This window comes from Rutilus rutilus (assembly GCF_951802725.1).
Source record: "Rutilus rutilus genome assembly, chromosome: 18".
In the NCBI taxonomy this organism is placed as follows: Eukaryota; Metazoa; Chordata; class Actinopteri; order Cypriniformes; family Leuciscidae; genus Rutilus; species Rutilus rutilus.
In genome coordinates, this window is record NC_140231.1 from 35,215,530 (window position 1) to 35,231,862 (window position 16,333).

The window sequence follows — 16,333 nt, forward strand, 5'->3', positions numbered from 1 at the left end:
ATACAACAAGACTTATTGTTTAAGATTAAGTGCAGAGGGTGAGCGATGCAGGGAAGGAATGCAGAAGCGGTAATATCTGATTGTGGATATGGTGAAGACTTAGCTGAACAGAAATGATGAATAGCAGGCAGATGACGAAGAGAAAAACCAAGATGAAGATTGCCGATGACGGGAAGAACGGGTACTTCAGGAAGTAGACAGGACTGACAGTACCTCAGGTGAGTAGTCTGTAGCACTTGTCATAGATGAGATCAGACACCGATGAACTGACGATGGAAGTGTTAAATAGTGCTGGATGATGATCAGAGATGATTAGTGACAGGTGACTGTGATCGGTGATTGGGAAGTGCGTACAGGTGAGGGTCAGGGAGGATGATGGGAAATGTAGTGAGGAGGTGGATTAACTGGAAACTGTGACAACTCTATAGCTCTAGAAAATAAAGAACAAATAAAATGTGCATCAGGTGTACTTTTTTTATTTAATTTTATTAATTAATGAAGCCACTGACAACTTTATTGTTACATATTACAATGTTATAATGTCATCATATTCTGTGCAGGCAATAGCTTACTGCGCTGTGAATAGAAAAGCCTGACAACAGCACCTTTAAGTATTGTGGTATTCTGCCATGTTTCTCACTGACACCCCACAACTCGAAAAGATCGGGGCTTAAAGTAAATCCAGAGCTCCCCATGGTATTACGACATTGTCAACTCGTACGATCTATACGAGATGACTTGAACGCACCATATGTCCTCTAGAACACGTCCTCTCATGATGCCACAGCACATTAAAATAAATCGCTTGCTGCATTTCTCATTAAGTCGATATGGACAAAAACATCTCATGAATGAATCTGCTGGAAATGTAAATGTAATGCACATGTTTTTCTAAATAAATCTGATAGTTTTACAGTAAACACAGATATATTCACTGCTTTAATGTTGGATTCTTACATTTTTGGATGCGATTTTTCACTGAGCCACTGAAAGTATATATATTGGGCCCTATTTTAACGATCTGAAACGCAAGTGTCAAAGCGCAAAGCGCAAGTAACTTTGTGGGCGGGTCTCGGGCGCTGTTGCTATTTTCCCGGCGGGATAAATGACTCTTGCGCCTGACGCAAATCTAAAATGTGTTGGTCTGAAGTCGCTTCATTACTCATAGGTGTGGTTTGGGCGTAACGTGAAATAAACCAATCAGAGCGTCATTTCACATTCCCTTTAAGAGCAGGCATGCTTGTTCCATGGCGGATTCCTATCATAACGGCGGATTCGCCAGGCGCACGCCAGGAGCGGTTCACAGCCGAGGAGAGCAACGCTCTCGTCAGGGACGTTGGGGATGGAGAAACACACCCAAATTAACTTCGGTTAAAAAGGCGTATGATAATTTGGGTAAATGTGTAAGCTAGATGTATGCTTTTATAATAAATTGTATATCTATCTATCTATCTATCTATCTATCTATCTATCTATCTATCTATCTATCTATCTATCTATCTATCTATCTATCGTAATAATGTATGATTTGCAAAAATGAAAACTGCTGCTTCTGTGTAGATGAGAGAATCAAAGTGTATGCGCGTTGTGCACACGCTACATTGATTATGGCCAAGCATGCGCCCTTAAAATAGCATATGAATAACATGCACAACGCGCCACTGACTTTAAACTATTTTTTCCTGGTTAGAGGCGCAACTGTTTTCTAAACCTGCAAAATAGCATGAAGGAACGTTTGCGCCGGAACACGCCTCCTTTTTTGCGCTGAACCGCCCCGGGAGCGCAAGTTCATTCCCTAGTTTAGCGACGTGCTTCTGTGGAGGGAAAAGCGCGCTGTGCGCGGGTGCAAAATAGGAATGATACATGCGTCGGTGTACAAAGTCAATTGCGCTGGGTGCAAGATAGGGCCCATTGTATGAATATGTGTATGTATATGTATTTTTATATAATGTGGTGTTGTGATTTTGATATGCTTTGTATTATTATTTTTTTTCTTTCCTTTTAATACATTTCTTATCACAATATAATTTTTTATTTGTTACTGTTTGTAAGTATTCAGCCATTTTAGACAGTATTTTCTAAAATTATAGCAAAAAATAATTGTAAATAAATATGTTTTAAATGACATTTCACTATAATAAATATGCACTGCTCCAGAAGAGAATAAACCTTGACACTTTAAGAAAAAAATCTTTAGCTTTTGAATCAATTGTAAATATAGATATAAGATTTTAGGTTTTGTATACTGTATTTATTGGTATTTATAGAAGGGTATTATTGTGATTGAATTTGTACTGTAAAGCACTTTGGTTCAACTCCTGTTGTTTTCACATGTGCTCTATGAAAAAAGGTTGAGCTGAGTTAAACTGCTTTATTTCATGTTGTAGCCTATCTGTCAATGTGTTTTGATTGAACATGTTTATCACTAAAGCCTCCTGAAAACCGATAGACACAGTCTCTGTAGAAATCTGGACAAGATCAGACATGCAGACCAAATGATGACAACACGTCTGCTATGTTGAAAGTCACCACCATGGAATCTCTTTCTTTTCCCAAATCTTCACTCGCGTCTCACCCATTTTCTAAGGGGATTATAAGCGTTTCTTCCTGGTTCACTTTTAATTAGGCTGATTATATTCGCATCCTTTACTGTGGTAAAGTAGAAAAACACTGTAGGACAGATAGCCTACATTTGTACTTGCATGTCAAATTCTTTTTAACACCGTTTGTCCTTGTTGGTAAAGCATGTTTCACACGCAAGGGTGATTTTAGTTTCACTTTCTCTGGCAGCGCATAATCACACACAGATGGTATCAGTGATTTCAGGCCCAAAAATATTTTATCACATTCATCTAATCTTTCCTAACGATCCGCTAGATGCCGGCCCATAAGCATGCCGTTCAGAGCAACAGTTTGAGCATTTATAAGAATATTAGTAAATCAGAGAGAAGAGCAGATGAACTTTATAAAATATTACTACTAGATTATTAAGGTACCAAGTGTTTTACAGAAATCAAACACAGCTGTATGAATGGAAGCTTGTTTCTGTAGAATAAAAAAAAAGGTACAGTGATTTTTTAATCTAAAAATTTCTTTATTTTTTTCCAACAATTGAATTTTTTCTCTCACTTTTTACATTTTTCTTGGAATTCTGAATTTATATTGCATGCATAGGGGCCGATTTATGTTTCTGCCGGTGGGTGCCCAGTGCCCACACTACATATGTATTTATATATATATCTCGTATATGTTTGCAGGAATTTGAATTAAATTTGCTTAACAAACAGGAGTGGTAATGTCATAGACAAAGACTACAGGCTTCAGTTCGTGGGTATTTCTGCTCGGAGAATCATGAACTGCAGGAGAATTAAACATCAGGAAAAGAGAAAAATGTCAAAGAAAGAGGACGAGATTCAATCTAATGAATGGAGAGATACACCGATCCTGAGACGAGTCAGACGCGACAGCATTAACAGTGGAACACCAAACTGTGAGTTTATGATGTTTAAGATGAGACACTGTTATTGTCGTTCTTCTTCTCTGGTGTCTGAATGTCACATCAGTCCTGAACTATTATTTCATAAACTGTACATGAAGATGATCAGATGTTTGTGTTCTAGTTTCTCATGATGGACCTGAAGACTTTCATTCTGATGTTTCAGATGAAGACCCAGAAGAGGTGAGACACACACACTTCATATACTCATTTATATTAATAGAACTGACGCAGACACGTAATATAATCAGAGAGTGTGCTTTCTCTTTAGAAAGGTTATGTTTGTTCCTCGGTGAAGAAGATGGCACCCATAAAACTAAACAATCACCAAAACTATAGCTTTATTTTCTGATACATTCGTTTATTTTATTGGAATTTTTTTGTGTGGCACAAATCAGCACAGACGAATGGAACAGTTTTGGGGATTCTTTGAAGAATGTTACCTTACAGAATGATACTTTTCATGCATCTGTACATCTGCACTATCACAGGAAAAAATAACATTGGTTCACACTTTTTATAAAAATAAATATAAATAATATTTGTTTACTGAAACAGTTTGTGTTTATGTTTGTGTTGTACTTTAATAACTTGAGGCACATATGATCACACACTCCTTCACATCTGTAGGAATCAGTTATGACTGACGTTTCTTGACTAAATCAAACATGAGCTTATTATTCTTCATATTTTTCATCTGCCTGCTTTGACAGCATTGCTGGACGATGACATCACTGTTTTCTCCTGATGATTTTGACAACAGAAATGAATCAATCGAAAACTTAGACAATGACTTTCTTCTAGATCTGTCAGATGAAATCGTTGTCTGTCTCTCAGAAGAAACAAACTTAGTTGCATTATTTTCCTGTTATCACTGTAAAGCTGCTTTGAAACTATATCTCTATTGTAAAAAGTGCAATATATAAATAAATAAAGGTGACTTGAGTTGAGCTCCTCAAAAGCTTAAAGTACATTTCTTGAATAAAGTTATTTAAAGATTACTCCCATCTCTTTACTTTATTTCTCGTGATCCTCTGGAATTGCAACTAGCTGCTGTTAAAACCCTTTGTTATAACCTTCTGTATTCATACATTATATAACAAGAAGAAGTAAAGTTCCTCTTTAATAAAGTACTTTTAAAATAATCATTTGTACATACATGTGTGTTTGCATAAAACATTAAGGTAATAAATGAGATCAGCAAAGCACAATGCATATCTTTAAACAGCCTTTGCTCTAATGTAAATGACTGGCGTTACCCTTCCTCATGAGTCATGACACTGCTGACTGTGTACTGTAAGTTTGTAGTATTGTAATGTTATAAAATTAGAAACGCAGTTTGAGAACTTCTGTCTTGTGAACCACATTTAGTGAAGACTGACGTCAAATCATCCTGACAACTGATGAACCAGCAGAACAGATATTAGTAGTAATAGCAAGTGCTTTATTGTGTTCACATTCACTCACACATGAACCTGATGCTAATGCTTCATTTGCATCTGTTCGATTCATCACTCATTTGTTTAACATTTGTATAATATGACCTGCTCTTGCTATGGCTGCTTATCCTGAAATGTACCTCAGGTTCGTAAACCGAAAGCTGAGTTTATCCGCTTACAGGTTAGTCTCATAACCTGCGTTCTGGAATACAAGAGTGTGTGAAGAATCAAACAAACACCATCAGACAAACTACAGATACTTCTTCTATAGTGTGTGTTTGTGTGCAGGACTGACTGAAGATGGAGAACAGAAACACAGCTCCGTCTATTCCTCCTGTTAGTGTATTAGCACCACCTACTGTACATCTACACACACACACACACACACACACACACACACTTTACCCTAAGTAGAAGAGAGCGGAGTACAACCTAACGCTTTTTGACTTTCTCGTTTGTGTAAATGCACTTAGGGTTCAGAGTATTTATTTTTTCCTGTATTAATTTCACACACGTCTATTACAATAATGTGGTTTTGTTTTATTAATAAAGTGTATACTTTTTTCTTGATTTACCCTGAAAGAATGAAAGTGAAATGTGACAACATGCCCCATAGTGGAGTTCTACAGAGTGAATTTTGTGCCATAATTAAACAAACAAATCCAGCTTTGCAAAGGAAAACTTTACCTGCAAACAAACAGAAAGCAATGTGGAAGTACAACGGACATTTTGAGCAAAAACGCAGAGTAACAAATATGTATTGTGTTTTACAAATATAAATAAATGAGACTAATATTTCACAAATACAAACCATCCTACAAATTGCATGAAAAAATACCAAACCTAGTGCATACAAATGCATATCTGTCTGTTACGATTGGGAGACTTGGCTTTTTATGAGATCTCTCGGCTTTTTATGAGATCTCTCGGCTCGATTTTCTCTCCAATGTACAGTAGATGGCGCTAAGAAAAGGGGTCAATTTACAGTTTTTCTCAGTCGCTTTGGTGCATTTCTCACATGACTATTTACATTTGCACAACAGTTAGATCAACCTCCACAACATTTAGTCATTTGTGCACATCATAGCAGCAGTTTCTCATTCCTTCCAATAAACTGCAAATGCTTTTGGACATGCATCAATTGCTTTCACACAACTCTCTGCTGTTTTATAACATTATCATTTGCTTATGTCATGTCAGTCAAAATTAACTATACTTCTGAATGCTGAATAGTCACTCCATATAAAACTAATAGTCCTCATTTCATTGCTTGAGTCATTACATACAAAAATGTTGAACTAGTTGTCAGAATCTGTCAAGCAAATTTTACACATTTTTTTAAATCTTTTTTTTTTTCTGAAAATATCTCCTAAATTGAACAATTTCTCTCAGGTGAATCTCAGCTTTCACTGATGAGGAACGTCTGGATGTGCATGAATGATTACAGTACTATGTATGTTGTATGTTCAGTTCCAGTATGTACTGCAGTATTGTGTACAGTTGTGCACAGCTCTACCCAAAGGGAGTTTATGTTTGTTGTAAATAAGGGTGTATTTTTTCTTTTGCACAATGCGGTGAACAAATTAGAATTGCAAAGAGCATATGCAGTAAAAATGTGAAACTTAGATATTCAGTGTCTTGTACTCAGTTACCTCACTAAATACAGTAATGTGTAACTTTACTGTATTTTTCAAATGGCTGTGCAAATAGTATATAGTGCTGTCTCGAGCATGTTCAGGCAGTGTCACCAAGATCTGACTTTTATCATTGGAAAACATTTACAGAGTAAACTGTCATAATGAAAACATGACAAAGCCATTTGACTATCTTGTTCATAAACAATGGTGTCAGGACTTTTCATCTTGATGACACTGACACTTTCATTGACATGAATACTTGCTTTTGAGGAATGAGCTCTCCATTTTGAGCAAGTGACACGCTTTTGCAGGTTATCAACTAGGTTTTGCAGTTTGTACTAATTGTTTTGAGAACTGCATTAACTGTTGTGCAAATGTAAATAGTGATGTGAGAAATGCACCAAAGCGACTGAGAAAAACTGTAATGGACAGAAAAACGAAACCCTCCTATCAACTAAATGAAATGTTCTCATTAATTTCTGGAGAACGACAGAAATAGACTCGTTCAGTGTAGACATAATCACTCATTTAGTCCTTTTGCACGCGTCCGATGTAGAAAAAATGTAAAAAGCAACATGATGGCAGAGCTTTCAGCTTATAGCCAAGTATTCATGTCAATGAAAGTGTCAGTGTCATCAAGATGAAAAGTCCTGACACCATTGTTTATGAACAAGATAGTCAAATGGCTTTGTCATGTTTTCATTATGACAGTTTACTCTGTAAATGTTTTCCAATGCAAAAAAGTCAGATCTTGGTGACACCACCTGAAAATGCTCAAGACAGCACTATACTATTGGCACAGCCATTTGAAAAAGAGGTAACTGGGCACAAGACACTGAATATCTATGTTTCACATTTTTACTGCATATGCTCTTTGCAATTCTAATTTGTTCACAGCATTGTGCAAAAGAAAAAATACACCCTTATTTACAACACACATAAACTCCCTTTGGGTAGAGCTGTGCACAACTGTACACAATACTGCAGTACATACTGGAACTGAACATACAACATACAGTACTGTAATCATTCATGCACATCCAGACGTTCCTCTCTGTCTGGCCACATAATTTCATCTAGCCTACATCACAGCGAATATCATCTCTAGCTCAATTGCAAATTGTTAAATTTAGGGACATTTTCATGAAAAAAAAAACATTTAAAGGTGCTGTATGTAGGATCCAGCGTCCTCTAGCGGTGATGTTTCAGATTGCAACAACAGCGCTCGTGCTCGTGAAAAGCAATAAAGTTACAACTGTAGTCTTTCACATCAGATAACGTTCGCAAATGGTCGGAGTTAGCTGGCGAACTAATGATGTCTAACTTGAGCCAACTAAAGCACAAAATCACAATATATTTTACATGCTTTGAAGTATTGTTAGCTTACCTGTCCAAAAGGATGAAAGCCAACTCAGGGTCTGTTTAAACAAAGCGGAGGTCTCTCCATAATTCAAACGCTCTGCCAATGTTGATCCGTGTTTTCGTGCTGAGTCGATCCGATTGACGTTTGGTCTGACGAGCTTCAGCAGATAATTTTTATTTTTTTTTATTTTTTTTTTTGGGAGTTTGTGTTGTGCTGGAGGCAGGTCGTTTTTTGGTGTTATCAGACTCCATGTCGTTAGCTGCAGTGCCGTCGCAATAGACTGTATATAAAACGGAGAGGCTCGGGAGCGCGCATGCACGTCACATCCGGTGGATTTCGCAGAAAATCCGACCCGGAGACTTCACATAAAAATAGGAATACTGGCCTTCAGAGGTAATAGCAAAACGCGAAAAGTGGATCATTGTAATGTGTGATTACAACCCCTTCACAGACGGGCAATAAAAAAGGATTCATTTTATAAAAAAAGTTACATACAGCACCTTTAAAAAAATGTGTAACATTTGCTTGACAGATTTTGACAACTAATTCAACATTTTTGCATGTAATGACTCAAGCAATGAAATGAGGACTATTAGTTTTATATGGAATGACTATTCGGCATTCACAAGTATAGTTAATTTTGACTGACATAAGCAAATGATAATGTTATAAAACAGCAGAGAGTTGTATGAAAGCAACTGATGCATGTCCAAAAGCATTTGCAGTTTGTTGGAAGGAATGAGAAACTGCTACTATGATGTGCACAAATGACTGAAGGTTCTTAAAATAACATTTATTGGGGTTTCTTCAAAGGTAGCGTGTTTTTTACAGTGACTGGGTGATCATTGTCTACGACAGTGTCCTATACGGAGTCTGGTTATCAGACACATCATCTGGAGCATCTTTATTTATGAATATGACGAGACACACACGGGCGAGTGACGAAAGCTATACACTATTCCCCCGTGAAAACCATCTTGTCAGGTCAAAATATAAACACTTACATGTATAATGTGCTTACCACAGTGAATCAGGGTAAGATAAAACATGTTTCGGAAGAAGGATTGATGATGTATTGACTCATTATTTAAATAGTTCATTTTGAACCAAAAATATGATTTCTGAATTGTGATTTGATTATTAACCCCAATTGCAAAGTTTTTGTTTCCCCTTTATATGATATCAGAGGCCATATGGATTTTCCATTATGTGGTAATGAAACTGTTGACAGATCATTTTTTTCTGTCTATTGACAGTTCCTAAAACCACACATATGAAGTTTATTTTACAAATGTCACTAAAGGTGAAAGATAAACGGCTGATTACTGTAGATTTTCCATAAAACTTATGAATTAATATCTATAAAGTCATTTTTTTTCCAGTATTTTAATAAATTCTGGTTATGGAATTCTTAAAAACAGTAGTGAAATATTATTACAATTTAAAATAATGTTTCATATACAGTAAAGTGTCATTTATTCCTGTGATCAAAGCTGAATTTTCAGCATCATTACTCCAGTCTTCAGTGTCACATGATCCTTCAGAAATCACTCTAATATGGTGATTTATTATCAATGGATACAGTTACAGTTGTGCTGCTTAATATTTTTATTTTTTTTAAACTGTGATACTTTTTTCAGGATTCACTGATGAATAAAAAGAAAAGAAAGAAGAAAAAAAGAACAGCATTCATTCAAAATATAAATCTTTTCTAACTGTCAAGACCACTTGGCTCAATGTAGAATTGACATAGGGGTGACTACATATTTAATTAGAATGCTGGTTTATTAACAAATCATTTACAAAAGTCAGTAAGTGGGAAGCATAAAGGAGAACGGGCAAAGAGCGCCGACCGAAGCCAGCCTCTCGTCGTCAGGCCAGAATAGCAGAAAGAGAGCGCGAGCCACCTGGAAGGCAGGGATTTTAAAGACTCTCTCATCGGTCCACCAATTAGCACGGCACGGCCCACCGCAACAGCTCCACCTAAGCAGCAGTAGGCAATGCAGGCTTGATTACTCACACCGGGTCAAGCCAGGGAGAGACACACCCAGCACTGCATAGCCGGGCGTGACACTAACAATATAAATCTTTACACTTCTTATCAATTTAACACATTCTTGCTGAATAAAAGTATTCTTCTTTCTTCTTTATTTATTTATAAAGCACTATTCCAACAACAATAAGTTGTACCAAAGTGCTGTAGAAACAATTCTAAAATAAAAAACAAAAAAACAAAAAACAAAAAATAAAAATAAAACCCAATAAAACAACATCACAATAAAATCCACATAGTAAAACATAGATGCACAAGAGCTCATCCCTCTACACCTAAAGAGGACATATGAAATAAGTGAATTTTCAAAAGGCTTTTAAAAGAGCCTATAGTCGGAGCAGACCTAATATAAAGTGGTAGCATATTCCACAGCTCAGGGGCAACTACAGCAAAGGCCCTATCACCCCGTTGGTTGTATTTTGTGCGTGGTACAGACAGCACAATCCCTTTCTCAGCAGATCTTAAAGATCTAGAGGGCTTATGGACCTCAAGAAGTTCGGAAAGATATGATGGAGCTAGTCCATTTAAGCTCTTATAGGCATAGACTAGCATTTTAAAATCAACTCTACCTCGAATGGTCAACCAGCCCAGGGAGGCCAAAACAGGAGAGATATGATCATATTTACGGGTCCCTGTCAAAAGTCTGGCTGCAGCATTTTGTACCGCTTGCAGCCGACGTAAAGATGGCTGGGAGACACCAATGTATAATGAATTACAATAATCAAGTCTTGAAAACACAAAAGCATGGATCAACATCTCTAAATCTTTTTTAGTTAGAAACGGCTTCACCTTTGCCACGAGTCTTAAATGAAAGAAAGCAGATTTCACCACTGAGTTTATCTGTTTTTCAAACTTTAAGGAGGAATCCAACATTACCCCAAGATCTTTTACCACTGATGTACAATAGGGGTACAGTTCTCCTAAAATAGGAAGATCACTCAAGGCAGGACCTCCAGCCAGACAAGCTCAGTTTTGCTTTCATTTAAGTGTAGAAAATTATTTGACAACCAAGTTTTTACCTCCTGTAAGCAGACTTTAAGGGAATCCAATGATGATTTAAGGTTTTTACTCATAGGCAAATAAATTTGAGTATCATCTGCAAAAAAGTGAAAGGAAATACCATACTTGCGAAAAATAGACCCTAGTGGTAGCATGTATATATAGGGAAAATAACATTGGCGCAAGAATGGATCCCTGCGGAACACCACAGTCCAATGAAGTAGATGACGAAAAGGTATGTCCTAGATTAACTGAAAACCTTCTGTTTGTCAGAAATGACCTAAACCATTTTAATGCAATACCATGGATGCCTACCACAGTCTCGAGATCGCGAGATTAAGACCCCATGGTCTATAGTATCAAAGGCTGAAGTAAGATCTAATAATAACAGAACAACAGAATGGCCAGAATCCCTAAATAAAAAAAAATATCATTTAAGACTCTTAGGGGGGCAGATTCTGTATTATGCTTGGTTTTAAAGCCAGATTGAAACATTTCAAGTGCCACATTTTGGTCCAAAAAACTCTGCATTTGGTTAAAAACAGATTTTTCCAAAACTTTTGCTAAAAATGGCAACTTAGAAATTGGACGAAAATTAGACAAAACCTCTTGTCCTAAATTTGGCTTTTTGAGAAGAGGCTGGACAACAGCATGTTTCAATGAAAGGGCCACCGTACCGGTAGACAAACTTGTGTTTATAACAGAAAGAATACTAGGCCCAATAATATCAAATGTTTTTTTTTAAAGCCAAGACGGAATCCTATCACCAGGACAGTTTGAGGGTTTCATCTGACCCACAATATCTGTCAATGTGGCAAGGGATAATGGTTCAAAGTATATGAGGTAGTCAGAGCACAGCGGGACGACCAGCGAATCTTGGTTGAGCTTAGCAGTGTCAGACCTAATAGTTTTAATCTTGTCACAGAATTTTTTTTGAAAATGTTCACATAATTCAAAAGATTCCTCAATAAGACCACTCTTAGGGGAATTTATAACAGAATTAACAGTGTTGAATAAAAACTTGGGATTGTGATGATTGTGAGCAATGGCATCTTTTTCTCTTCTATGACTAAGCTTTGATAAGTAGACAAGGATTGTTTAAAAATGTCTAAAGACACTTGAAGACCATCCTTTTTCCACCTTCTCTCCGCCTTTCTACACTCCCGCCTGGAGGCCCGAGTTACTTCATTAAACCAGGGCTGGGGTTTAGGCCTGACAGAGATCTTTCTAATGGGGGCAACCCAAAAAAAAAAAAAAAAAAATGCGGACCATAAACTTTTGGACGGTGTATATTGTTGGATAAGATCTTAATCTTTAAAGTAAAAATCCCAGATCATAAATGCATTACAAGTAGTTTCACACAATGGCAACTCTTTACAGTAAGCATGTTCATGTCTGCTCATGTTAACATTACATTAGTTCTCTCATCTCCAGGTCCAAATACTACAATAAAACCATCTGAAAATATGACAGCCAAACAAAATACAGCCTTCCTTATAATATTTAGAAACACCTTTTCAAATCAAAAGTACAAAAAAAAAAAAAAAAAAGATAAAAGAAGGGCACACACAATAAACTGGCATTCATCTCTCTACAAAAGAAATGTTCCACTAAATATAATTTAAAGATATTCAAGAAAGCGCTTGTTAGTTCAGTAACTCTCTTAACAACACACACTTTTACAGCAGTAATATCTCAACAATACTGTTCAGTGTGACATTCACACCAGCAAGACAGAACGTCCCTCTGAGTCTGCAGTGTGAAGAAACTTGAACCTTTTTATATCTTACATGAGCGAACCACAGCTGAGTCTCTGCAGTGTGAAGAACTTGTGCTTTTCCACATGAGCAGATCACCATCATGTCACATGTGTTGATGAACGGGGATGAACCAAAGTTCAAAACATCAAGCACATGGCATACTGTATCTCACTCACACACCACATGTACATAAGCAAAATAAGATATACGTCCCGACGCAACAGATTATTAAATGCTGAAGTATAGTTCAACTAATAACTATTGTTGATGAATGATTACAGTAAAGTGTAACCCATTATTCTTATTTAAAAAGTGTGAATGTTACAAATTTCAACATTTAAAAGGAAAATGAAATAAAAAATGTACAAAAAAATTGTTTTTGACATGATAATGATCTGAACTATGAAATTATATGGAATAAATTGACTTATTTGTGTCACATTATTGACTCTATTAGCATCTGGTAATATATTAAAACAGGAGAAATAAATCAATATTTACTGTAGATCAGTTAGTTATGATACACAAAATTACGAACACACTAAAGATGAACAACTGAGTAAATACAAAGCATGGATATGAATAAAATAAATACAGCAAAATACTAAATACAAACACAGCACAGACAAAATACTGTAAATTTACTGTAAGATTTACATTTATTAATTTACCAGATGCTTTTATCCACTTACAAATGAGGAATATCACAAGTAATTTTCCACAATATTTATAGTATATAATATCAGGTTTATTAGAAAGCTATTAGGAGACCCGCAAGAGCAGAGGAGAAATATAGAGAGATTTATTTGTTGTTGTTGTAAGTGCTTTTTTGGTTTAATATTGTGTTGTTCAGTAAAGAGTGTCTTCAGCATTTACAGGAGTTTTGGAAACTTGTGATGATCTCAGCAGAGCAGATAATGGTGGCAAGTTCTTTATAAAGAGGAATATGAGAAAAGAAACAAACAGATTCTGCACTTTCAAGGTCATAATAACAGGAAGTATTGTGGGAGTGTGTGGGCTGAATCACTGTGACTGTGACTCTGAGTTATTCCATTGTTTATGCAGGACTGAAACTGATCCAGCATCAGAGACTACAGCAGGAGCCAGTGCTGACGGGTTATGCGGTTTATATCTCTCAGATCTGCCGGATATGCTTCCTCTCCTCTGCTCATCACATGGTAATTAAAACACTTTATATTTAACTGTTTTTTAAAGAGATTTTTATTCCTTAATTAATTTAAATCCAGACATTAATGTCTCTATTATAGTGAAACTGAAATGTAAACCTGTATTGCTCAACAATCATTAACTGATGTCAAACTTCACTCTGAACTGAACTACTGTATTCTCTTGAACAGATATTACCAAAGTCAGAATATATGAGGAATTACAGCATGGAGAACATGTGTTGAGCTTCACAAACTACAGGAGAATTACACATGTGGACAAGAGAGAAAGAGAAGAATGGGGAATAAAAAGGACAAAACGTTACGATCTAATGAACCAAAACAGAAAAAGACACTGAGTCTAGTCAGAAAAAACAGCATTAATAGCGGAAAACCAAACTGTGAGTAATCAGTATTTATGATGTTTAATATTATTATTATTATTATTATTATAACTGTCATATTTCTTCATCAACAGTGTTTCATCTTCTCTGGTGTCTGAATGTGTCACATCAATTCTAAACACTAACTTTTCATTCACTATACAGTATATATATATAGGAAAAGCAACAACTTTGTGGCCATAAGTTTATATGTTGTTTCCCCTTTAAAACATATGAAATTTGTTTAATTTGTCATAATTTCTCCATTTGAACTGAACTTTCTTTGAACTTCGTGTAATGTAATAATTAGTTTACGGTCATTGTGAGGGGACAAAAAACATTAACAAAACCGTTTTCATCATATTAGGCACAAGAAGATTAATAGTGAATATGTACATATTGATAATTAATATAATATAATGTGTAGCTTCGGTAAATTAAAAAAGCTCAGCTTTAAGAGGGGAAGAGACAGAGCAAGAGAAAAACAAAGAGAAAAAGAGTGATGGAGAGAAATAATCTTCGTCCCACTGACATGGTTTAAATCTTTGTTTGAAAGCTATTGTTATCCAATGTTTTGGGCCTTCAAAAATATCTCAAAATGCACATTTGTAGATCAGAAAAATCTACATTCTCTTGGAGAACCCCTGAACTCCCCGAGTACCTCACATTCGGGACCTCAGGGATTATAAAACTCTCCCATATGCTAATATGCAGGTTAAAATTAGATCCTAAACTAAAATGTTACCCTTTTTTTTTTTCTTCTTTTTAATCATAGCCCTCAATGGGGACTGAGGCGCACAAAAATAAAAATCACCCCTGCGTATTCTTATTAATTTCATAAAAAATACTCACATTTTGTAGATTCTGGAACTTGTATGTAAATGTATATCCACAACTGTAAGCTTTTGTCAGATCTTTCCATCGCAGTGACACTGATTTATTAACTGTCGCTGTTTGAGCAGGAATTGCTATAATCTGATGTTTGTGTTCTTCATTCACAGTTTCTCATGTTTCACCGATTCATTGTGATGTTTTAGAGACACAGAAAAGGTGAGACACACAGAGAAATACAGAGAAATGGAGAGAAACTGAAGCAGAAATCTGATGTTATATTGATCTTTTTGTTATATTTCTGTATTTCTCCTTTCAGAAAGCAGCAGTGTGATTCATCTAACCTGATAAATATTCTCCATCATGTTCCTTTCTCAACATATAATAAGTTCATGGTTCAGACACTGTTACTGTATATAAGATGAATGTGTATGAATGGATTTTATATTATATAGTACATGTTTGGATTTCATGAATATAGTACATGCTTCCCTGAACACATCTGACCTGAATCTGAGTTTTACAGTAATCTTGATTGGGGGGGGGGCGCTAATTGGGCTTAAGCCCCGAATGTTTTGTCAAAAGCCCCGAATCTTTTAAGTTTTTTAAAATAACTTCAACTTTGTTTCATTTCCATTGTCTTTCTGACTGGAGCGGCAAAAAATGAAACAAAAGCTCTATTACCGTGCGTGGTGGCAGACGGTAATGCATCGCGCATCACTCAGCTTGTTTGCCAACTGCCAATAAAAACTAACGAAGAAGAATATAAATTTTCTTCTTCGTCGTTGTCATCAGGGGCTGGCGGGCTGTTGTATGTTTCACCGGCGTCGTAGCGAGCTTACTGGCTAACCGGCTGAAGTTAATATGGACGTAACCGAGGGGAGGGGAGTGGGGCTCGTAAAACCAAAACACACATCTTGTATCAAATGGTAAGTTATCTCAGGGCATGTTTTAGAGCTAATCTCGGCACATTATTGGGATAATTGATAATATAGTGATAAAGAAGATTAGAAAGACATGAGAAAGTATATTTCCTCCTCCTGATGACAACAATTCCAAGTACAGATGCATCAATATCGTGGAAAAGTAATTTTTTTCCCCCCATACTTTAATTTAAAAAGCAATTTTTAAATATATTCTACATTCATTACATACAAAGTAAAATATTTCAAGCCTTTTATTGTTTTAATCTTGATGATAAGGGCT

The 16,333-nt window shown here is 36.1% G+C and overlaps 1 long non-coding RNA gene across 1 annotated transcript; it reads left to right on the forward strand.

Moving 5' to 3' along the window:
- The first annotated feature begins 13,812 nt into the window (after nt 1-13,812).
- LOC311277780 lies at nt 13,813-15,659 on the forward strand. The gene is made up of 4 exons (XR_014625321.1): nt 13,813-13,925; nt 14,106-14,314; nt 15,298-15,346; nt 15,447-15,659. It is a non-coding gene; the product is annotated as an uncharacterized lncRNA (long non-coding RNA).
- The last annotated feature ends 674 nt before the right edge of the window (nt 15,660-16,333 follow it).